Source organism: Geotrypetes seraphini, chromosome 5 (genome assembly GCF_902459505.1).
Source record: "Geotrypetes seraphini chromosome 5, aGeoSer1.1, whole genome shotgun sequence".
In the NCBI taxonomy this organism is placed as follows: Eukaryota; Metazoa; Chordata; class Amphibia; order Gymnophiona; family Dermophiidae; genus Geotrypetes; species Geotrypetes seraphini.
The window spans coordinates 152,401,847-152,426,248 of NC_047088.1; the positions used below are offsets into that span (position 1 = coordinate 152,401,847).

Consider the following 24,402-nt stretch of genomic DNA (forward strand, 5'->3'; position numbering starts at 1 on the left):
AAACACACCCAGAACATGCTCCTTGCTATTTGGACATATTGCAGTGTTAGACGTCCCTCTTCTGCCTTTGCAAAATTGGGATTGGATATTTCAAGCATATGGGTGTCCATTTGGCCATTTGAGACATCCATAGGCGCTTATGTATTGTTATAAAATATGTATTTATTTTAAAATTTTGGAGCCCATCTATCCACAAATCTAGGTGGGTTAAAATATGTACATAATAAAAACAACAAATTAAACATATAAATATTGTGATAAAGCACTAGTGTGTCCTTATCACGAAGAAGAAGAGGCAAGTAACATGGCACTGGTTCTCACATTAAATAAGGGAAACTAAAAAATGTGGGGTTTTCTTTAAGAGCTAATGACTACAATCCCCATGAGGCAATGGGATGTGATTTCTGTAGAATCCGCTTGAGAAAAGAATGTTGACTCAACAGTTTTCAGCTGCATTAATAACTAAGGCTGCATCTGCAGCAATGATCAATTATGTTGCTGACTGGCAGAAAGGGAGTCTAAAAGAAGCATTTTTATTATGGTAAACTGAACTCAAAGGGAACACAACTACAGAGAGGGATGGGAAACCAGAAATCCTAAAAGGGAGAATGAAGGAGTTTTCTCCAAGACAGAGGGCTGGGGTTAGAGTTCTCCTTCCAGCCTCCAAGGCAACCAATCTCTAGGGCTTAGGAAGGAAAGAAAGGCTCCCCCTGAAGCAATTGGTGGTGCTAAGGCATATTATAGTTATCCACAAGGAATGGTTGGAGCCTTGGAGGAAGATGGAAAAGGAATTTCCAAGGGGCAGACCGTCTCTACCTTGGAGAGAGCAAGGTTCTTCTCTAAGGTGAGTAATATGTTATTTTCATAATAAGAAAGGAATGATATGCAAATGTAGTTTTTTGTAAGTTATGCGGTGCTCAGAAAACACAGATTAAGAGAAAAGGAAGTTTCCCCTACTATAGGTGAAAAGGGAAATCAGAAAACTTGCTCTGGAATCATACTAAGAGCAGACCAGGATCCCAGCAAAATTGCAGAGGAGGGACTTCTGTAGGAGGAGACGTAATAATTTATTTAAAAGTTTATATACCTCCTACATCACACATGTCAAGCACAAGGCCCACGGGACAAATCCAGCCGACCTAGCCAGTTTATGTGGCCCATGGTGACTGTGCTGCATCCAAGCGCCTGATCGCGCTGCCCCAGTACCCATTTGCAGGCAGAAGGACCCAGTCCTAGTGTAAAAGCTAGGGCACTCCACTCAAGTGCCTGACTATGCTTGTTGTTATTTCAGAACATGATTGCCTGTTTCACTCAAATTTTATGCCAATTTGTAGATAGAGATTTAAAGGGCTTCGGGGCTGTTGCCGCGCGGCTTTGTAAAACAGGCCCTTAGTCTGTTATCGAGAAAGACATGGATCGGTAGCATGGAATGTTGATACTCTTTGGGTTTTGGCCAGGTGCTAGGAACCTGGATTGGCCACTGTGAGAATGGGCTACTGGGCTTGATGGACCATTGGTCTGACCCAGTAAGGCTATTCTTATGTTCTTATTATGATGTTTTGCAATAACAGGATGCTGTTTAAGATATTTTTGGTATATTATAAAAAAAATTTTTGTTGTATTTTATGTTTATTATGTATATAAGGTTGTAATCCACCTGGTTAAAGGCGGTCTATAAATAATAAACTATAGCCACAATGAATATATATGAAACTAATGTTTAAGCCCGTTACATTAACGGGTGCTAGAATATAATGTCTGTCTGTCTTTGTTTATTTATGTCTCTCTCCCTGCTCCTGTCTCTTTCTTTCTTTCTTTCTGTCTCTCTCCCTCCTGCTATTTTTCTCTTTCTCTCCCTGGCACCCTTTGTCTGTCTTTCTTTCTGTCTGTCTCTCTGTTCCCTTGTCTGTCTCTCTCCCTGGCTTCCTTTGTCTATCTGTATTTCTTTTTGTCTCTCTCTAGTCATTAAGCCCGTTACATTAACGGGTGCTAGAATATATGTCTGTCGGTCTTTCTGTCTCTCTCCCTCCCGCTGTGTCTCTCTCCCTGGCCACCTTTCTCTGTCTGTCTTTCTGTCCCTCTCCCTGCCCCTGTGTCTTTCTTCCTTTCTTTCTGTCTCCCTCCCTCCCGCTGTCTGTCTGTCATTATTTCCCTCCTTTACCCTGTGCAGCAGCATATTCACCCCATTTCCCTGTGCAGCAGCAACAGCATTTCCCTCCTTCCCCCCCCCCATTTTCCTTTGCAGAAGCAGCAGCGGTATTTCCCTTCCCCTCCAGGTCCCTGTGAAGCAGTAGCAGCATTTTCCCCCACCCCATTCCCTTCTCTTACCGTGAGCTGTCCTGCTCCATTCGGCCTCTCCCTTCTCTTAATGATCTGGCCTGCTCAGTTTGGCCCCTCCCCCTTCCCTTCCTGTGGTGTAGCCTGCATTCCAGTAGCTGGAGTCCTGTTCTTTTTTGGCCCCCCCCCTTCCCTTCCCGCAGGCTGGCCTGTTGCAGCCAATGGGTTTTTTTAAAGTTAAAAGGTGCCGGCGGCGGCTCCTCTCACGATCCCCACCAGCGTCGGAAGCCTTCTCCAACGCTGGTGCAGGCTCGTGAGAGGAGCCGACACCACAGCTTGAGAGGTGGAGAGCAAGGAGTCCAGCGCTGCCGGCCAGTTTGCCGAGACCGCTATGTTAGACGGATTGAGGGACCCTTGTATGCGCACATGCGCACTCTGCCGACCATGGAACTACAGATCAGGCAACATGGCATTAAGAGTGCGCACTGCTCTAACTGATACTTAGCTTTATAATACAGGAGTACCCCCTCCACACTGTATCTGGAAAGTAATATGAATTGATGAACAAGGTTGTAACTCGTGAGGCATATCTGCTTAAGACTTACTTGATCTACCTTTAAAATGCCAAGATTCTGTGGTAGATTACAGGTTAGGCTGGACCTCAATAAAGTTGAGTTAGTCTCTGATTCATTACCAATTTCTGGTCTACGTCAACCAGAAAACTGAAATCACTTCAACTGCTCCGCCAGTCTCCCAAGGGGGTTAAATACAAATGCATATTCTACTCGTTCTTCACATACCTTGACACCAAGACCTGGAACAACCTTGCTGACTGATATCAAGATGGAAGCATTCTACAACAGATTCTGGCAAAAAAAACAAAAACAAACCATGCCCCAAAAACTCTCTTCTTTGAAAGCATACATACTAAAGACAACTAACTCAAAATACTTAGGGCTCATTTTACTAAGCTGTGCTAGCGGCTTTAGCGTGCGCTTAGCGCGCGCTGCATTGCCACGCACGCTAGATGCTAACGCCACCATTGAGATGGTGTTAGTTTTTGGCACGTAGCGTGGGGTTAGTGCGCATGGCAATGCAGCACGTGCTAAAAACGCTAGCTCACCTTAGTAAAAGGAGCCCTTAATGTCACTAAATCTCACACTCTACTCAGGTGCTTCATCAGTATAACCATAGAACCACCATTCTCTCTTCTCTGTTTCTCTATTCATAACTCTTCCTTTCCATAGACTGCAATAATGTAGCATATACATTCTGTAATTACACTTCCCCCTCCGTATTCGTGGGGGTTAGGGGCAGAGCCGGGCCGCGAATATAAAAAAAACGTGAATAATATTCTGGCCAGTTCTGCCCCTAACCCCCACTTCCCCTGGCTATTTTAAGCCCTGAAAGTCCCCCTTAAGCCTTACCTGGTGGTCTAACAGGTTTTCAGGCAGGAGCGATCTTCCCACACTCCTGCCCCGTGCAGATCGCTCACAGGAAATGGCTGCCTTGAGCTCCAGTAGTCTCTCGAGCCATCTCCTGTAAGCGATCTGCACAGAGCAGGAGTGTGGGAAGATCGCTCCTGCCCCGAAAACCCGCTAGACCACCAGGTAAGGCTTAAGGTGGGGCTTTCAGGGCTTAAAATAGCCCCAAAAAAGAAAAAGTATTTTTAGGTTTAAAACCGCAAATAAGCGAATCCATAGATACAGAATTTACGAATACGGAGGGGGAAATGTACTTATATTGTAAGTCACCTTGAAATAGTGCTGCCCCGACTCACAATTTGAATCGATTCACCGATTCACTTTGGGTGAATCGATTCGAATCAATTTTAAAACAAAAATTGGCCTCCCAATTCGGTGACTGACCCCCCACGCCCCTAAAGCTGGATAGGCAGCGCTGCCTTTTTTTGGCCGGCCACTGCCGCTCCTGCTGTAGAGGGCGAGGGGGGAGGGTCAGTCAGGAAGTGCTGTGGTGTCCGGCTTCCCCCCTGGACTCCCACACATCCATTTACCTAATGCAAGCAGTGGAGCAGCCTGCAGAGAGGATCGCCGGTACTTTAGCGATCCTTGCAGGGTGCCATAGGCCTCAGGAGCTGTCTTCCCTCTGCCGCAATCCTGCCTCTGACATCAGAGGAGGGGCAGGACCGTGGCAGAGGGAAGACAGCTCCGAAGGCCTGTGGCAGCCTACAAAGATCGCTAAAGTACCAATGATCCTCTCTGCAGGCTGCTCCACTGCTGACATTAGGCAAATGGATGTGCGGGAGGTCAGGGGGAACACGCAGGCCTTCCGGGGCGGGGGAATGGGGGACAGGCCTTCAGGGGGGTGGAGCAGGCTTTCAGGAGGGACAGACAGGCCTTTGGTGGGGTAAAGGTCTTCAGGGGTAGAGTGCAGGCCTTCATGGGTGGGGTGCAGGCCTTCATGGGTGGGTGCAGGCCTTCAGGGGGGACAGTTCAGACCTTCGGGGGGGACATGCCTTTGGGGGAGGGGGCCCTGGTGTAGAAGTACACGGAGGGAGGGAAGGGGGGTTCAAAGAGATGTGCATATGCCGGACTTTGTGGGGAAGAAATAATGGGAGGGAGAGGGAGAGAGATGGTTGAAAATGGGATTTAGGGAGGGAAGAAACAGAAAGGGAGAGAAGTTGGACACAAGGGATGGTGTGGAGGGGGGACAGAGATACTGGAAAGGAGGGTAGGTGGGAAGAGAAAGGGAGAGATGGTGGACCCTGGGGTGGTGGGGAAGAAGGAAGAGATGAAGGATGAAAGCGTAGTTGAGAAAAGGTGGGTCTGTGGATGGAGATGAAAAAAGGAAAGATGCCAGACCTTCGGGGGAGGGAATGAAAACGGAAGTGGAGGACAGAGATAGCAGATAGATGGTTAGCACGGAGAAAGAAGAAAATGACAAATGGGCAGGAGACCCTGGCAAGCAAGTTATCAGAAGACAACCAGAGCCTGGAACCAAAATGATTTAAATAATGGCCAGACAACAAAAGGTAGAAAAAATAATTTTATTTTCTATTTTGTGATTACAATATGTCAGATTTGAAATGTGTATCCTGTCAGAGGTGGTGTTAGACCACGAACATGAGCTAGAATTTAACAGAGCGAGGAAATGTCTTTTTTGTTTGTTTATTTTGTTTACACCACAGCACTAGTATGGGTAGAAGAGGGCAAAGGGGGTGAAGAGACTATAAAATAAACCCACCAGGATATTTGAAAAAAACACCCACTAGGGCAAGAAAATCAAATCAATTTTTTTTCCTGAATCGGGTAGCACTACCTTGAACCTGTTTAGGCATAGCGCGACTCAGAAATACTAGATTAGATTTATTAATGGATCTGGTCCAGAAACAACATCTGTATTGACAAACAGTTACACATTTCTTACTATTAACACTCAGAAGCAATTTGGCCAAAAATCTTTTGCATGTTGTCTACTGCTCTTAATCCAAATTTGCAAATAAACAGTTGAAAATAAATTGATCAAATTGGAGCCTTATATAAAATACTGGGAGTAGTAGTTGATAGGTATCTATCTTTTGATATACAAATAAAACCCATGACCATGAAGGTTTTTTGGACTTTATAAAAATAAAGGCATATTTCAATTTTATCACAGATCGATTTACTGTAACATGTTGTATGTAGAATGCAGTGCTGAAAGGCGGAAGAAATCAGACATTAGAAAATATGACAGCAAGGCTTATATTTTCAATGTCCAAATATAAAAGTGTTACTCTGCTGTGTTTAAGATTGCACTGGTTGACAGTGGAAGCCAGAACAATTTATAAGCTCTGTACTTAACCCCTCTTTTACTAAGCCACATGACCCAGAGCACTAAATGCTCTGATGCTGCTCCAGCGCTCCTAGAATTCCTAGGAGCATCAGAGCATTTAGCGCCCTGGGCCACGGTAGAAACCTCTACTGTGGCTTAGTAAAAGAGGGCCTTAATTTTTTTTAATATATATTATTTATGGTGAAGCACCAGATTATGGCCCTCTTTTACTAAGCTGTGGTAGAGGTTTCTACTGTGGCCCTGAGTGCTAAGTGTTCCAATGCTGCTTCAACGCTTCTATGAGCATCGGAGCATTTAAGGGCAAATTCTATAAGAAGCATCCAAAAGCTAGGCGCCGATATAGGCACTGTTCAGCGCGATTCAAGTAGAATTGGGTGCTGTTTAGTGAATCACCCTCAGTGGCACCTATTTTGGAGGTGCCCATTAAATAGGCCAGCTCTAGTCACAACTAAAAGTTAGGCACCCATGCGAGCGCTTAAGCTTGCTTAAGAGCAGGGATTCTGTAAGAAGGCGCCTAACATGTAGCCACGCCCACACCTAACATGCATAGCGCCTATTTTTTTGAAGGCCACCTAAATTTTTAGAGGCGCCTTGTTACAGAATCGTGCTTCCTTGATAGGCGCCTATGTTTCAATCAGTGCTGATTAAAAAGCTTAATTAAGCTTGTTCTTCAATTTAGATAGGCGCCTATCTAGTTGGGTGCCTCCGAAATAGGTGCCTAACTTTAGGCGCTGGTTACAGAATTGGGGTCTTAGTGCTCTGGGCTGCAGTAGAAACCTCTACCATGGCTTAGTTAAAGGGGGATATATGAATAATCTAATTTTACTATGAAATCACAATAGATTGGGTACAGCCTGGCATTATTTGGACCTTACATATCCTATTTCAGCACATGTTCACATGCTAAGAATAAAACAATTTTTATGAATACATTTCAATTTATGGCAGCCAAATGGAGATATCAATTGGCTTTAAAGCTTCAGAAATTGATTCATTATGGATTATTTCACTTAAATCATTTATATATATTAAACTCCCCCCCCCACCTCTTTTTTTTTTTTTACTAAGCCACGGTAAAGGTTTCTACTGTGGCCTGGAGCACTAAATGCTCAGATGCTCATAAAATTCCTATGAGTATTTAGCGCTCGGGCCGCAATAGAAACCTCTACCACATCTTAGTAAAAGAGGGCTTAAATTTATCATAACTAACAATTAGGTGTTACTTTGCCTAGAAGTAATCACTTTGTATATTCCTGGGTATGCCTAGCTTCGTAATATTGTGATCCAAACTGAATCTCTAATTTGCAAAGGTTGTAGGATATAAGAAACAATATATTGTAATGTAATAGGGAAACTGACAACTGTTAAAACTCACTGCATCTCATTTCATTTCTAAACAATCAACGCATTTGGGAACCACACCAGCTGGGTATGTCTGTATTCAGGAATGGGACTGGTGTCTACTTTTACAGTGGTCCACAATATTCTCTGATAAATCACCTTTAAACCAATCAGAAACAACTTCCATGGTATAGCAGTTACAAATGTATTTCCGTAAGCACACACAAGGATGGGCATCATTTTACTGAATGAACTTTCTCCATGCTAGTGTTCTGGGGGTGGGGTGGGGGGAAACGATCCCTTTAGTAAGATATGATGCGATAGGAATCAATAGCAGATTCGCTGCTGCTTTCCGATTATTAACAAGATTAAATTGATGGATGAATCACAGAATACTCATGGCTTCTCTGGATGCACCTACAATAAAGCCAATATTCACTCCTTGATCAGTATGCTAACCAGCTCTGCTTGCTATATTATTCTACATTTAAAACCTGCATCCTGAGATTAAACAGGGATCAATTTTTAAAAGACACAGAAACGCATAGCCTATACCGACAACTGAACTAGACCTCTCCTCCCCATAATACTTCTCATGTTGAAACAAGAAAATAATTACCAGAATGCAAGAAACGTAGAAACCTACTCCCTGTTCATTTCCTTGCAAAGGCCGCAGCTAGCCGAGCTAAGGAGAGATGACACAGCTATCCTTTTGTGCTTCCTACTATAGGATATGAATGAAGGACTCACCAAGGCGACAAAATGCCTCAGAGGCGACCTGTCTTACATTCTGCATGATGGATGCAGGAAGAAAGCACGACAGCAAAGAATAACCTTAGCTTGGTCACCACTTGTCGTTCTCGTTATTAACTCCAGGCTACAGAAGGCTGGGGGAGGGGGGGCGAGGGGAGAGAAAGCACAAGATTGAGAATTAGAATGGAACGGAGGAGAGAAATAGAAAGACAAGAAGGGAGGCAAAGATAGAGAGACACTGTACTTCCAAATCTGCAGGCAGCTGGATATAGTCTACTCTACACTAAACAGTACCACAGAAGAAAATAAGGTCGGATTTTAGTCCCCCTGGCTGAAACATCAGCTGTTTTGTATTGGAATGCTACTTCACTTATCCATCATTAGATAAATATTTTTACAGTCGCTTTAGGATCAATCACCTCAAATGAGAACTCAGGACAGACTCATGTAGCTAAATGCTGGGTTGAAAGTAAACTTTGTCCACTTGTTTTTTGCCCCTGGAATCTACAGCGGCTGATAGCACAAAAAGCTGTAAAAGTGAAAAAGAAAACAGAGGAAGGTTTTCTTGTCATTCCTGAAGTTTCCTGGCATTAATGGGGCCTTAGCATTGATTGAGACATTAATCAAAGCCACATCCTCCATGCAGACCACTCTGCCTTGTGGGTAGCCTACCACAAGGGCCTGAACATATTTTCTGTGGAATCAGGGATAGATTTGCTGTGATAGGGACCTTAGGCATCTGTGTTATGGGACCCTTCTAGGGCTGCTGACAGAATATTTTAAAATGCCTTCCTCTTACTCTTCCACGTTACTGTCTTTTCCCTTGATCCCCAGTCTCACTCTCCTTTCATCCTCAATCCTCAATTTCTTCTCTTCCCCCTCTCCATACTTCCCAGATCTCCAGTCCATACCTTTTACATAGTAACATAGTAACATAGTAGATGACGGCAGATAAAGACCCGAATGGTCCATCCAATCTGCCCAACCTGATTCAATTTAAATTTTTTCTTCTTAGCTATTTCTGGGCAAGAATCCAAAGCTCTACCCGGTACTGTGCTTGGGTTCCAACTGCCAAAATCTCAGTTAAAACCTACTCTATCCCATCTAAACCCTCCCAGCCATTGAAGCCCTCTCCAGCCCATCCTCCCCCAAACGGCCATATACAGACACAGACCGTGCAAGTCTGCCCAGTACTGGTCTTAGTTCAATATTTAATATTATTTTCTGATTCTAGATCCTCTGTGTTCATCCCACGCTTCTTTGAACTCAGTCACCATTTTTCTCTCCACCACCTCTCTCGGGAGCGCATTCCAGGCATCTACCAACCTCTCCGTAAAATAGAATTTCCTAGCATTGCTCTTGAATCTACCACCCCTCAACCTCAAATTATGTCCTCTGGTTTTACCATTTTCCTTTCTCTGGAAAATATTTTTTTTGTCAACCTTTTATCATGTGGCACTGCATTTTGCAATACTGGAAGATCCCATGAGTCTGCAGAAACTCAAGGGGCTTACAAATCATGAAACAGGAACCATTTACAGGCAGTATTTCAAATAAAATATGAGGTAACCATACTTGTGAATGTGCTGAGAATGTTGCCCTCTTCATGCTTGGAGTGGGAAAAGGATTACAGATGGATTGGGGGGAAAAGTGGGAGAAAGAACCAAGGGTTGAGGTCAGAGGTGCGTAAGATCAAGGGCAGCACAGTTAATTTCAGTAGGGATCTGTATTGAGAAAATAAATCTGATCCCAGGCTGCAGCCCCTGCATTAATTCATCCATGCCTCAGATCTTCTGCATGGTAAGAAAACTGGATCCCTGAAACAGGGAAAAGGTGGCTGTGATCATAGACATATGAGACTCACAAAAAGCAATAATCTTGCAAGATCACAAAAAATAAAAACTGCCTTGATATAGGAATTTACAAAACGTTTTTGGTTAAACTGCTTCCGAGTGTTAATAGTGAGAACTGTACAACCTTTTTGTCAATACAGATGTTATACTATTTCTTGGATGTACTTGTTGCATCCTGGGTAGAGGGATTTTCAGCATTTCTCAACAAAACATATTCCTGTGTTGCTGTCATCATGCATTTTGTAATTAAAAGAGTCATACATTATTTAGAGAATGATTTAACTATTAAACTGTGACACAGTGACAAACTGAGAGGCAAAACAATGTACCAACCTTAAGAGTGTTTGTGTCATTTGTGGATTAGGTATTATGACTGGGGAAATACTAAAAGGATGTTGAAGATGAAGAGTGAAGCAAATTGGAAACAACCACAACAAAAAGACACCTCACTGCCTTGGGCTCAATCACAGGACGGCGGAAGCCTTCAATGTCATCCACATCAAAATATGGGTTAAACCATTAGACTCTCTTCACAACCTCCTAATGATATGACGGGACCCATTTCGCCTGAAAGGGCTTTTTCAAGGGTTCATGTGGGAGCTCATTTTCAGCATCCGTATTCTGTTTCCTGAGTTGGCTGTTGATTCTGCTCACTGAGTTGGCCAAGGCTGACAGAAATTTTTGGAAGTAGCCTCAAGTACCATTCCCTCAGATTTATGCATCCAAAATGCAAAAATTTAGAATTTTTAGGGTTTTCCTAAACTTTGTTAAGCTTTTACCCCCAAATTCTATAAAGTCTGCCTAAAGTTAGGCACTTACAATGGCTCGCCTAGCCTCTAAATGTTCCAACCAATAGCTTTCCTGTAATCTTCTGGATAAGACCAGAATTTCATCCTTTTGTAACCTGCCTAGAACCGCAAAGTATTGGTGGAATAAAAGAAACTAATGTAATTTTATTTATTTATTTATTCAATTTTCTATGTTGGTGCCTAACTTAATTAATAGGCTTAATCAGCACTGGTACTTGGCAATTAACAACCTGTAAGTAACATTAATTGGACTTAATTGAAAGTTAGGCCCACAACTGGGTAGGCACATAGCACAAAGTGGTATGCACCTAGTCCAAAGTGCCTACCTAAAAGTGGGTATGGTTAGGGGCAAATCACGGCATTACCTGTTTTTGACTTAGGCATCATTGTACGCACAACCTAGGTGCAAGCATTTAGGCCAAGAAAACCTTGGTATAAATACAGTTGCCTAAAGTTGGGATGCATAGTAACACCTAATGCTGCTTAGACAGTGCTAAGTGTGATTCTATACAGTGCACCTCACATTTATAGAATTGCACTTAGTGTCACACTTTATTTTTTTTTTTATTATTTTTTATTTATAAGATTTTCCATTTTAATACAAACATTACATTATACAATGCAAAAGATCCAGAAACAATATTCAACGAAACTTGTAAAGAAAAACATTATGTCTTATTTAGTCCACAATTTAAACCACAATTTAAAGATCAAGAAAGAAAATAAACTTCCAAAACAGTAGTAGTAACACAATCAACTAATCAAGGTCACGGCATTAGATTCCCAAATTACAGCCAGCTGGCAAGTCATACATTACTAGGCATGGTTACCATTTTCTCTTTTGATCCAATAAATTCCAAAAGTTGTTTGGGCTCAAAGAAAAGAAAATTCTTATCTTGAAAAGATACATAACACTTTGCAGGAAATTTAACAAGAAAAGTAGCCCCCAGAGCCAGGGTCCTTGACCTCAAGGACAAGAACTCCTTCCTACGTCTCTGGGTCATCTGAGCTAAATCTGGAAAAACTCGGACATTAGAACCCAAAAACTTATCATTTATATGTCGAAAATACATACGAAGAATAAATTCCCTGTCACTCTCCAAGGCTAAAGTCAACAACATGGTAGTTCTTTGAGTGACAACCTCAAGGGAATTTTCCAGAAATGAAGACAAATTCAAATCCACTACTTTATCCACTGGGGTTTCTATAGGTGTGGATTCCCCTTGTGTTGTCTTTAAATTCAAGTAGTAAGCTCTAACAATTGGAGGTAAGTTTTCTGATGGAATGGCCATCTCAACTGGTGAAATAATAGGACACTTAGGAAAATTCAAAAATCTTAAATTATTTTTCCTCAGTTGGTTTTCAAAATTTTCCATCTTACGGGAAACATAAGATCTCTCCTTAACCAATTCCACTTGAACCTTCTTTACTTCATTCAAATTATTTTCCTGTTTCTCCAACCTTTCATTAACATTAGTAAGAAGCACCCCTTGTTGCTCCACCTTGGAGAAAACAGTTCCATAATCTGTTTTAATTGTAGATAAAGTCAATTTGAGATTGGAATCCATGACTGATATGGCCTGCCATAGCGCCTCCATGTCTATCTTATCTGGTTTCTTCATCTCCCCAAAACTGATAGTATTCCCTCCCGAGGCACCTCTCACCTCTTCTTCCAAAGTGCAGGGGATTTCTTGATGGCTCCCATCTCCTCCTTCCATTGAAAGGCTTGATAGGGATGTCCCTCCAATGCTGGAATCACTCTCTTCCTCTCGGGACTGTCGGGTTCCAAGCAGTCCCTGCACTTGTGCACTTCTGGGCTGGGGAAGAACCAGCCTCTGGTCCGGACTCAAAGTAGTCCGACTCTCTGCGCTGAGGTTCGCCGAAAGATCCGGATTCCCTCCCGAAGTAACTGGGATCACCTCACCCATGCGAGCAAAAGCGCTCGTTATAGTAGACTGAATCAGCCGTTGAAGGGGTTCAGCCGCCGGAGGAACAACGCGGGAGACTCCCTTCCTCTTCCCCATGTCGCCACCGGAGAAGAGACACCAACGCAGATTCAGGTACAAACGAGCAGAGAGAGCTTGCTCAGGCGTCCGCTCCCGACGCCATCTTGATCAAGAGTGGGGACCAGTGTCACACTTTATGCCAAATTTTTAGCAACATATATAGAATCAGGCCCTTAAGGTGTGGTTTACCACGTGTTAACTGATAATGCAGAGCCACATTAAGGGGCTTTGTGGCAATTCCATAGTTAATGCACACTTTTTGAGTTGGGAGAGTGGCATGGGTGGAGAGTGGACATGGAAGGCATTAGTCAATTAAAATGTTATGCTTACAGATCTTTAACTAGCTAACATGGAATTAAATGCAAGACCACTTAGTGCCTGATTCTATAAATGGTGCCTAAGTTGTAGGCAAGGCAAGAAAAACAGCAAAGACGACCTGAGGTGCTCAATGTCTTTATTATATCAATTATGACTCGACACGTACGTGTTTCGGCCTCAATGGCCTGCTTCAGGAGTCTGAATCTTGTACTAATAACATTAAATGATATCACCTATATAAATGGCCTTAATACTATTGGTCATGGAACAAATTCAAAATGGTGACATTTGCGCTTTAATTCAGTCAGTATAACAGCCACTGACGCTGGTCAAAACAAAATTGAAACACCTCAGGTTGCCTTTGCTGTTTTTACTTACATTTGGATTTTGGGAAGGTAGCATCTCCTGTTCCGGTTGTGGCCTAAGTTGTAGGCGCCACTCTACACGGTTTTCAATCAATCACTATGTATCCTTTATAGAAGCACACTTAGGCATCACTAGTTGTCCCTGAAGTAGGTGCCGGTATATTAACCTGGCCTAATTTTCTGGTGCCTATCTCAGACACCTAGGGATACCTAAGTCAACCACATCTATTCTCTGCCCCTAACCATACCTACTTTTCAGGTATTAAAGGGCGCCTCAACTTATGTGTCACTAGGCGCTGTACAGAAATAAGAACATAAGAATTGCCGCTGCTGGGTCAGACCAGTGGTCCATTGTGCCCAGCAGTCCACTCCCAAGGTGGTCCCTGGGTCAAAGACCAGTGCCCTAACCGAGACCAGCCCTACCTGTGTACGCTCCAGTTCAGCAGGAACTTGTTTGTCTTGAATTCCTGAAGGGTGTTTTCCCCTATAACAGCTCCGAAAGTCGTTCCAGGTTTCCACCACTCTCTGAGTGAAGAAGAACTTCCTTGCGTTTGTACGGAATCTATCCCCTTTTAACTTTAGATAGTGCCCTCTCGTTCTCCCTACCTTGGAGGGGGAGAACAACCTGTCTTTATCTACTAAGTATCTTGAATGTTTCGATCATGTTCCCTCTCAGTCTCCTCTTTTCAAGGGAGAAAAGGCCCAGTTTCTCTAATCACTCACTGTATGGCAACTCCTCCAGCTCCGTAACCATTTTAGTCACTCTTCTCTGGACCCTTTCGAGTAGTACTGTGTCCTTCTTCATGTACGGTGACCAGTGCTGGACGCAGTATTCCAGGTGAGGGCATACCATGGCCCGGTACAGTGGTATGATAACCTTCTCCGATCTGTTCATGATCACCTTCTTAATCATTCCTAGCATTCTGTTTGCCCTTTTCGCCACTGCCGCACATTGTGCGGCCGGCTTCATCGACTTGTCAACCAGTACTCCCAAGTCTCTTTCTTGGGGGATCTCTCTAAGTACCACCCCGAACATCTTGTATTCATGTATAAGATTTTTGTTACCGACATACATCACCTTACACTTATCCACGTTGAACCTCATTTGCCATGTCACGGCCCATTTCTCGAGCGTGTTTATGTCACATTGCAGATCTTCGCAATCCTCCCGCATCTTCACTACTCTGAATAACTTCGTATCGTCCGCTAATTTAATCACCTCACTCGTCGTACCAATTTCCAGATCATTTATAAATATGTTGAAGAGCACGGGTCCAAGCACCGAACCCTGTGGCACTCCACTCATGACCTTTTCCAGTCCGAGTATTGTCCATTTACCCCCACTCTCTGTTTCCTATCTGCCAGCCAGTTTTTAATCCACCTATCTCACCCTCAATTCCATGGCTCGCAATTTGTCGAAGTAGTCGTTCATGCGGAACCTTGTCAAACGCCTTCTGAAAATCCAGATATACAATGTCTACCGAGTCACCCTTGTCTATCCGCCTGTTTACTCCCTCAAAGAAGTGCAGCAAGTTCGTCAAGCAAGATCTTCCTTTGCTGAAGCCATGCTGGTTGGTCTTCATCAGATCGTGTCCATCAAGGTTTTCAATGATGCGGTCCTTTATCAGCGCCTCTACCATCTTTCCCCGTACTGAGGTCAGTCTGTAGTTTCTCGGATCACCCCTCAAACCTTTCTTGATCACTAAAATAATGTGTTTTTAATCGTTTTTTATGGTGTCAATTAAACCAATTAAAAATAATTAAGTTGTGCACGAAGCTAAGTTAGGTGTCACTAGGTGTCTATGATTAGGGCTTTTATAGAATCAGGCCCTAAGTGCTCCCCATTAACTGGGAGCGGGTATCGCATATTAATCTGAATACTGACACAAGACTTGAGTTAGAAAATACTGGGAATGCTCCCAATGGGTACTGTGAAATCTGCAGCTATGGGGCAGTAAACATCTAATTAAGCTACAGTAACTGCAAATTTTAGAGCATTTTAATAAAAAGGGTTCCCTTCACGTACAACATGGTCAACTATGTTGAAGCTGTCTTAAGTTGCCCCTTGGATCCTCTTATAAATATTGTTAAATAGCAGAAACTCAGAAAGCTTAAGGGGAAAATGAAGGAAAGTTGGTTCCCAGTGTCACTTGTGGCTTAGCTCATTAAGGAAACTCCTGAAGAGTTGCAGGTAGAATCAAAATGTTCAACTTTTGGGTTTTCTTTCTCTATGATCCAGTTTGTTCGGCTGTTTCCCGCTGATTAGGACCATTAGGAGTCACTTTCAACAGTAAATTCTCTTATCACAATCACATTAGTACAGTTGTCCAGAAACATTTCTATCGTCTTAGAATGATATGTTCTCTTGCAAAGTTACTAGAACCAGCTTCCTTGAATACATTGATCCACTCTATAGTAATTTCTTGTATAGACTACTGTAATGCCCTTTATAAAGGCATTACAAAAAAGGAAATTAGACGGCTTCAGATTGTGCAAAACACAGCTATTAAGATCATTTGTGGTGCTAAAAAATACGATCATTGTCTCACCTCTCCTATTCAGTGCACATTGGTTACCCGTTGAACATAGAATTAGTTATAAAACCTTACTTTTAACCTATACAACAAGATTAAATAATCAACTGGAGTTCATTAATAGACTTTTAATTCCTTATAATTCTTTAAAATCGCTTCGTTCAATGTCACAAAATCTTCTCGTCATACCTTCTTTAAAATTAATCAGCACGTTGCGTTCCAATAACTTTGTTGTCACTGCCCCTACTCTCTGGAATTCACTGCCCAATCATTTGCACAATGAATCGGAAATAAAAAATTTCAAATCAAAATTAAAAACATTTTTGTTCCAGGTGCCTTTGGACAATCACTGTCCTCTTAAGGACAAAAACAAACAAATTTTATCACTTTTTACCCTAACCTATCATTTTTTTCTTTTTTGTTTTACTTTTTCTTTCATGATTGTAGTTCTTCCCTTTCTTTCCTATTGTTTGAAGAGGTCCATATGTCTTATTATGTGTTTTATTAAGCCACTTTGGTTTTGTCTAGTATCCCTGATTTTTAATCTGTTTTTATGTAAATTTTATATTGTACACCGCTTAGAAACCTGATTAAGCGGTTTAAAATTTTTTTTTAATAAACTTGAACTTGATTCCAGTTGTTATCCATCAGGTTTCCTGTACATGATACCATTTAGGACCCCTGAGGAAGGAGTGTTTCTTCGAAACATGGACCGTGTCAGGTCCGGGTTCATCAATCCTTTCAGATACAAACTGTTTTATGACTATACTGTATTTATCTTTTTATGATTGTTCATTAAAGACTTGGTATCTTGTACATCACCACTGAAGTTTTTGCCTTTGTCTTTCAACTTGATATTTTACTGCAGTTTTGTTGGATCCTTTGTTTCTTTGTGGTATATACTTTTAACACATGCAGTCCAATGCTACTGGCACCTCCAGATCTGCCGGTAATTTTGGAGCGTTAAAGATCTGCGCTTCATTTTGTGCATCACCTGGCATTGCCCAGAGTGCTCATTTTAATATTAATGAGCTCATTGTACTTCATTTCCATAATATCTTTGGAGGCTGCTGAGGGGGATGGAAAAGACTGTGCATTTTGTGCATCAGAAGCTAAAATGCATGTATGGTAAACTGGTTAGAACTGTTCTCTTATGGTTAGAACTGGTTTAGTACCACAAAACAAGAATGGATAGAAACCTCAAAATGGTGAATGACAAATGCACGAAAACAGGTTTCAACTATAATTAACTAAACAAGAGGAAAATACCTCAAATGCCTGTGCCACATAGAATATGAATTCACAAAGTGGTCAGAAGCAGGACAGGATCTCTATCATTGGTCAAAAACCTCTTGTGGCTGATTGAAAAAACTATTTGAAACTCGTGCGTAATGCACTTAAACTCTTATAACAATCAGCTTCTTTAACGCACTTATCTTAACTGTTGATAAGAGCCTGATGGGACCCGTTTCGCCAGGATTTTGGCTTCGTCGGGGGACTTTTTTTGAAAAATGCGTTCAGTTTAACTTTTTAGCATATCAAAAAAATGGTACATTTTTCAAAAAAAGTCCCCCGACGAAGCCAAAATCCTGGCTAAACGGGTCCCGTTGGGCTCTTATCAACAGTTAAGATAAGTGCATTAAAGAAGCTGATTGTTGTTATAAGAGTTTAAGTGCATAACGCACTTAAAGTCCTAGGATTATCGCTTGTACTATGAGTTTGAATTGTTCGTTGTTGAAGTATTTTTGGATTTGTCTTAAGTTGTGCATGTTTGCAAATGCTTTCTGAACCGTTTTTCTGATTTGAAGTTGCATGGTACAGTCTTTATCTATCATTATTCCCAGCAGTTTTAGATTGGGTTGTAAGGGATATGTGATAGGGTTTATTTCTAGGTTTGTTATGGTTGGGGTTTTGTTTCTTTCTTTCTAGAAGTAAGAATTTGGTTTTGTCTTGGTTCAGGTTTAATTTGTGGTCTCTCATCCATTTTGACACTGTTTCTAATGCAATGGGTAGTTTGCTTGTTGTGTTGGGGGTGGTTTGGTGTCGAAAGGCAGAAGGATGGTGATATTGTCTGCATAGCTGTATGACGTTATGCCTAGTTTGTCTAAGCATGTGCCAAGCGTGGCTATGTAAAGGTTGAAGAGTGCTGGTGATAGTGGGGAGCCTTGGGGGACTCCACAAGGGTTATTCCAGGATTCTGATAGAAACATAGAGTATCACGGCAGAAAAGGGCCATCGGCCCAACAAGTCTGCCCACTCGAAGAACCCTCCCCCTAAACACTTCCTCGAAGTGAACCCACATGTTTATCCCATTTTTCTTAAAATCGAGCACGTTGCTGTCCTCAACTACCTGAAGTGGAAGATCATTCCAACGATCAACCACCCTTTCGGTAAAGAAATACTTCCTAATGTCACCATGAAATCTCCCACCCTTGATTTTTAACGGATGCCCTCTTGTTGCCATAGGTCCTATAAGGAAAGGATGTCTTCTTCCACCTCAGTACAGCCAGTAACATATTTGTTCATTGTTTGCTTTTACTCTGTATCTTCTTGAGCGGAGGAATCCTTCAAACCAATTGTAGACTTTGCCTGTGATTCCTATTGCCTCCAGTGTTTGTAGTAGGATGTTGAGATCTACTAGTTCGAATGCCGCTGTGAGATCTAGTTGTATGAGTAGCATTTTTTTTGCCTTTGCTTAGATGTTCTTTGGCTGTGTCTAGGAGAGAGAGTACTAGTGTTTCTGTACTGTAGTTGCCTCTGAAGCCTGGTTGTGAGGGGTGAAGTATGTTGTGGGTTTCTAAGTATTCGTTGAGAAGTTTTGCTACGAGGCCTTCCATTAGTTTGAATATAGCGGTATTGAGGCTATTAGGTCTGCAACTGGATGGCTGATCTGTTGCTCCCTTTGGGTCTTTCAGAATAGGGATTATAATGATTTTGGCAAGTTATTGTGGAAATTGACCCTCTGTGAGCATGTAACTAATCCATCACATGAGGTGGGTGTGGAATCTAGTGCTGGCGGCCTTTAACAGGTATGGGGGACAGTGGTTGAGGTTGCAGGCTGCATGCCTAAGTGCAGGTGGTATGTACCACAAGTACCAACATTTCAAAATTATTGTGGGTCCTGAACCAAATACAAATTGCCCCTCCTTATACATAATGAAGGAGCCTGCTGAATATTTGGGGTGCTCAGCACCCCCAGAGTTGGCTCCTATGGTACAGACTGGAAGGAATATCAAGTTTGATACAGATGGGTTGTGGCTGGGATGGAAGCGTAACCCTGGTCCCACTCTGGGCACTGGCCAGCTCTTTGGGTTGGGCACCTGCAACCAGGGCTTCCAAAAATAATTTACTGTATTTGGGACTGTCTTTAAGTTTCTGAGGGACTTCATCCGGTAGACCGAAGGATCGCTTTCCCAGGTTCAATTACCACACTCAGCCAATATATTATCACTTATCAAAGAAAATCATCAGACCAAGGTGCAGTCGATAACTGGAACTCTTTACTTGAACTTAACTACAGAAATACTGATATTGGTTTTTCAAACTGTTTATGATAAAGTGAATTCAAAATACTTCAGTTATGTTCCCTAATCTCTTCAGTCCACTCCTTGCTTAAACGCAGTCAGCTGTTCCAGGGTCTCATCCTCTTTCCTCAGCCCAGGACCACTTTATCTTTCCAGCCAAGCTGAAACACTCCATACAGGTTCTGCAATAAGCAGGGATTTTTCACTCAAGTTACTCTTTTGAGATTGGTCTCCACACACTCCTTTTTCTGTCCTCTCCTGGTAACCCCCTTGGAAGAGCAAAATCTTAAATTCTCTTGGTAAAATTCTCCAGGTTCTACTTTCTCTCCTTACACTCTGCCACTTGCTCATCCGTCAACCCCTACAGATTTTCCCTCCACAAGCTGCCAGTACTTTCAGGAGTCTCTCTCAGCACTAGGGCTCTGGATAACCAAAAGCCTTGATCTTACTGCTCAGTACTCACTTCCCTTTTATATTGTTCCTCTTCCCACTCAAGCAAAGGGGTCTCCAACTCCACCCGCAATGTTCTGCTATCCATACACATTCCCCAAAGAATCTGTGCCTCCAGAGGCTTTTTTTGGGTGGAGGGGGTTATTACAAGAGTAAATAGGTGGGGATGAGGCAAGGGGCAGAATACTGAGCTAGACAGACCATTGAGCTGACCCCTTATAGCCATTCCTATGTTCCATACAATTTTATAAAAGCCATCTACACACACGCGCAAAATTTGCTTTATTAATTTTTTTTTAAAAGAGAGAAATTCTTTCAAGGCTGCTACAATTCCAGACCAGAACACACACAGATCCCCCTCCCAAACCAAACTTCACCCCCACCTTTAGCCTCGCATTTCTCCCCCACTCTTTACCATCCTGCCTTTAAACTTCTTTAAAACTGCCAATAGCGACAGTAATTCATACAATACACTTCTACGTTGCCTTCCCTCTAGCGTAAGGTGACCATACGTTCCGTTTTGAACAGGACAGTCCCGTTTTCGGATCCCCTGTCCCGTTGTCCCCACACACAGCTTCGGGACACCAAAATGTCCCGTTTTCAGGGACAGCGTCCCGAAGCTGTGCGCGGGGACAACGGAACAAGTGATCGCTTCCTGTCCCTCCCCTGCCGCACCAAAAAAAAAAAAAGCCTCCCTCCAGGCCCGATTTAAACTTCCCCCCCCCCGGTCCACCGCAGCTGCCAGTAGTGTACCTGGCTTGTGTGACACTCAGGGCCTATCATTTTTTGGCACCCCCCCCTCCCCATCTGTACGAAAAACATGATTTTTAGTAACAAGCCAAACGTCACACATGAGTACCTAGGAAAAGGCAGCATCTTACATACTGCAGTGAGAAGTACAACATCAATACACCCATTGTAAAACTAAACAAGCCAGACTAGTACAGATCAATCCTGTAATCAATCCTAACAAAAAACCATGTCTTTCGAACACACAGAACACAGAAAACACCTTCGTCTAGTATGGAATGTCATCACAAACTTACCCCTCCCCCTTTTACAAAACTGTAGTGTGGATTTTAGCCACGGTGGTAACAGCTCTGATGTTCATAGAATTCTGAGCATCAGAGCTGCTACCACCACGGCTGGCGCTAAAAAATGCTCCACAGTTTTGTAAAAGGGGGGATAAAATAGAAATACATAGACAAAGGTTAAATTGAACCAGCAAGAAGCTGGACTCTGCATACAATGCAATACCACAGAAACAGTGACACGTCTCCTAAAGCAATAAATAAATAGAAAATTTTTGTTCTACCTTTGTCTTCTCTGGTTTCTGCTTTCCTCATCTTCTTGTTACTCTCTTCCTTCCATCCACTGTCTGCCATCTCTCTGCCCCTATATGGCATCTTCTCTCCTTCTATGCCCCTTTCAGAAACAGTATGCCTCCCCCTTCCATCTCTCCTTTCACCCCCATTGATCTGGTATCTGTCTCCTCTCCTTCCCCCCTGCTCTGGCATCTCTCTCTCCGCTCCCTTCCTCCTGTTCTTCCCTGGTCTTCCTTCTCAATTTATTTTCTGCCTCTGTCTAAATTCTTTTTTACTATTCAGTCCTCAATTTCCCTCTTTCACTGTGTCTACCTATAGCTTGCCACCTCTTTCCTCACCCCTTCCAGTAACTATCCTCTTCCCTCAATCCTGCATGTGCCCTTTTTTCTTTCTCCTCCCCACTTTCTTCCAGCATCTGCTCCCCCTTTCCCTCACACTTCCATTCAGCAGCTGTCCATCCTCTCCCCCACACTTCCATTCAGTGTCTGTTTCCCTCTCTCTACCCCTTCCATCTACTGTTCACCCTCTATCTCGCCCCTTCCATTCACTGCCCTCTGTGCTCTTTCTATCCAGTGTGCACCCTCTCTCTCTCTCTCTTCCATATGGCATCTTCCCTCTTTCTATGCTCCTTCCATAAACTATCTATCCCGTGCCCCTTCTCTCCTTTGTACATGATTGATTTCAACTCTGTCACCTCTCCGTTTTTCTCTCTCTGTCACCACCCCCTCCCCCTATGCTCTGGCATCTCTTTCTTCTCCTTTCTTTCCTTCCCACCTCACGATCTGGCATCATCCCTTCCCTGATTCCCGGCATCTCTCTCTTTTCCTTTTCTTCCATCTCTCCCTCCCCCTCCATGCTCTGACATCTCCTCCTTCCTTTCCCCCTTCCTTTTCCCTTGATCTGGCATACTTTCCTCCTTCCCTGCATGCCCTGGCGTCTCTTCTTCCCTCCAAGCCCTGGCATCTCCTTTCATTCCCTCTAGTTGGGTACAGCCACACTCTCCCCAATTTTCTCCCCCTCTGCTCCCTTTCCTTCTTCTGTCACCCAAGGCCTGATGTCCTGAACTTCATCGGGCAACAGCAGCATTCACAATTCACTGCTCTTGCCCGCTTCAGGCCTTCCTCTCTGTCGGGTCCTGTCGTCATGAAAACAGGAAGTAGGCAGGACCCGGCAGAGAGGAAGGCCTGAAGCTGGTAACAGCAGCAAATTGTAAAAACTGCTGCTGCCCAAAGAAGGTAATGGAGCACTGAGGCAGACCGCTTCTCCCCCCTCCCAGCTGAACCCCCGCTGACCCTCCTATCTCTCCCCTCCCCCAGTTAACCTTTCCGACCTGCCCAACGAGAGCAGCAAATCTCCTTCCAGTAGCGTCGACTGCTTCGCAGCTTTCTCCTGCGGGTGAAGCATCACTGATGACATCATCTGTGACACAAATTTTCAACTGTGGCTATAACACTCTTAAAGCCTTCCCTTATAATATCTTGTCCAACATGCAAAAGTACGGAAGGTCTCAAAACATTTTCAAAATGAACAGTAACTTGTATCTCACGGACCTCAGTGGTACCGACTGCATGCCACTAAACTTTAGAACATGCAGAATCAATGGCACCCCTAATCGTCATTGGTCCCTTATAATTTTAATCATTTTTAGAGATAATTTTGTTTTAAATTTATATTTCAAAAGCGTATTACTTATCTTTAGCTACGCGGGTGGGGGTACGCACTCCGACGTAGACTACGTTTCGCCCCTCCGGGCTGTATCAAGGAATCCCCCTCAAATATACCAGCTCATGACGCGGGGAGCATGAGCTGGTATATTTGAGGGGGATTCCTTGATACAGCCCGGAGGGGCGAAACGTAGTCTACGTTGGAGTGCGTACCCCCACCCGCGTAGCTAAAGATAAGTAATACGCTTTTAAAATATAAATTTAAAACAAAATTATCTCTAAAAATGATAAAAATTATAAGGGACCAATGACGATTAGGGGTGCCATTGATTCTGCATGTTCTAAAGTTTAGTGGCATGCAGTCGGTACCACTGAGGTCCGTGAGATACAAGTTACTGTTCATTTTGAAAATGTTTTGAGACCTTCCGTACTTTTGCATGTTGGACAAGATCATCTGTGACACGGCAGAGGGAGGAGAAAGCCGCAAAGCAGCCAACGCTCCTGGAGGGAGGTTTGCTGCTCTCGCTGGGAGGGTGGGAGAACGATAGGGACTGGGCTGGCTGTGCACCCCCCCTAAGGCTGCACCCGGGGCGGACCTCCCCCCCCTTGGTATGCCACTGGCCGCTGCTCCTCTGCTGCCACTACTCGCACCCGGAAGCCTTCTTCCCAATGTCAATTCTGACATTGGAGAGGACGTTCCGGGCCAGCCAGGCAGCAATTGGCTGGCCCGGAACGTCCTCTCTAACGTCAGAATTGACATCAGGAAGAAGGCTTACGGGTGCAAGTAGTGGCAACAGAGGAGCAGTGCCGGTGGACTGGGGGAAGTTTAAATCGGGCATAGAGGGAGGCTTTTGTTTTTCCCGGTAGGGGGGGAAGGAGGTAGGTAGGCAGGCAAGCTAGCTGGCTGGCTGGCTCTGAGGGAGGGAGGTAGGTAGGTAGGCAGGCTTTGGGGGAGGCAGGCAGGCAGGCAGGCTTTGGGGGAGGCAGGCAGGCAGGCAGGCTCTGGGGGAGGTAGGCAGGCAAGCTGGCTGGCTCAGGGGGAGGTAGGCAGGCAGACTGGCTGACTTTGGGGGAGGTAGGCAGGCTGGCTCTGGGGGAGGTAGACAGGCAGACTGGCTTTGGGGAAGGCTGGCTTTGGGGGAGGTAGACTGGTAGGCTTTTTTGGAAGGGGGTGGGACAAAGTCTGGAAGGCAGTGAAGGGACATAAGAAGGAGTTATGAAGGAAGGAGAGAAAACAGCAGAGAAGGGGGGGGGGGGTTGTAAGTAGAAGAAAGACTAGAGAGATAAAGGCCTGGACCAAAGGGGAAAGACAGGAGGCAGAAGCAGGACTTTGGGAGGTGCAGACAGAGGGGGAGCGCCCCTGAGGAAGAGCAGAGAGAGGCAAGATC

At 43.7% G+C, this 24,402-nt stretch overlaps 1 protein-coding gene across 1 annotated transcript in view; it reads left to right on the forward strand.

Annotated features, from left to right (window-relative positions):
- Positions 1-522: 522 nt before the first annotated feature.
- ALS2 (alsin Rho guanine nucleotide exchange factor ALS2) overlaps positions 523-24,402 on the forward strand; it is a 242,257-nt gene continuing 218,377 nt past the window's right edge. The window contains exon 1 of the mRNA XM_033944890.1: positions 523-844. The gene's annotated coding sequence lies outside the window, so the exon portion shown is untranslated. The remainder of the gene's footprint in view (positions 845-24,402) is intronic.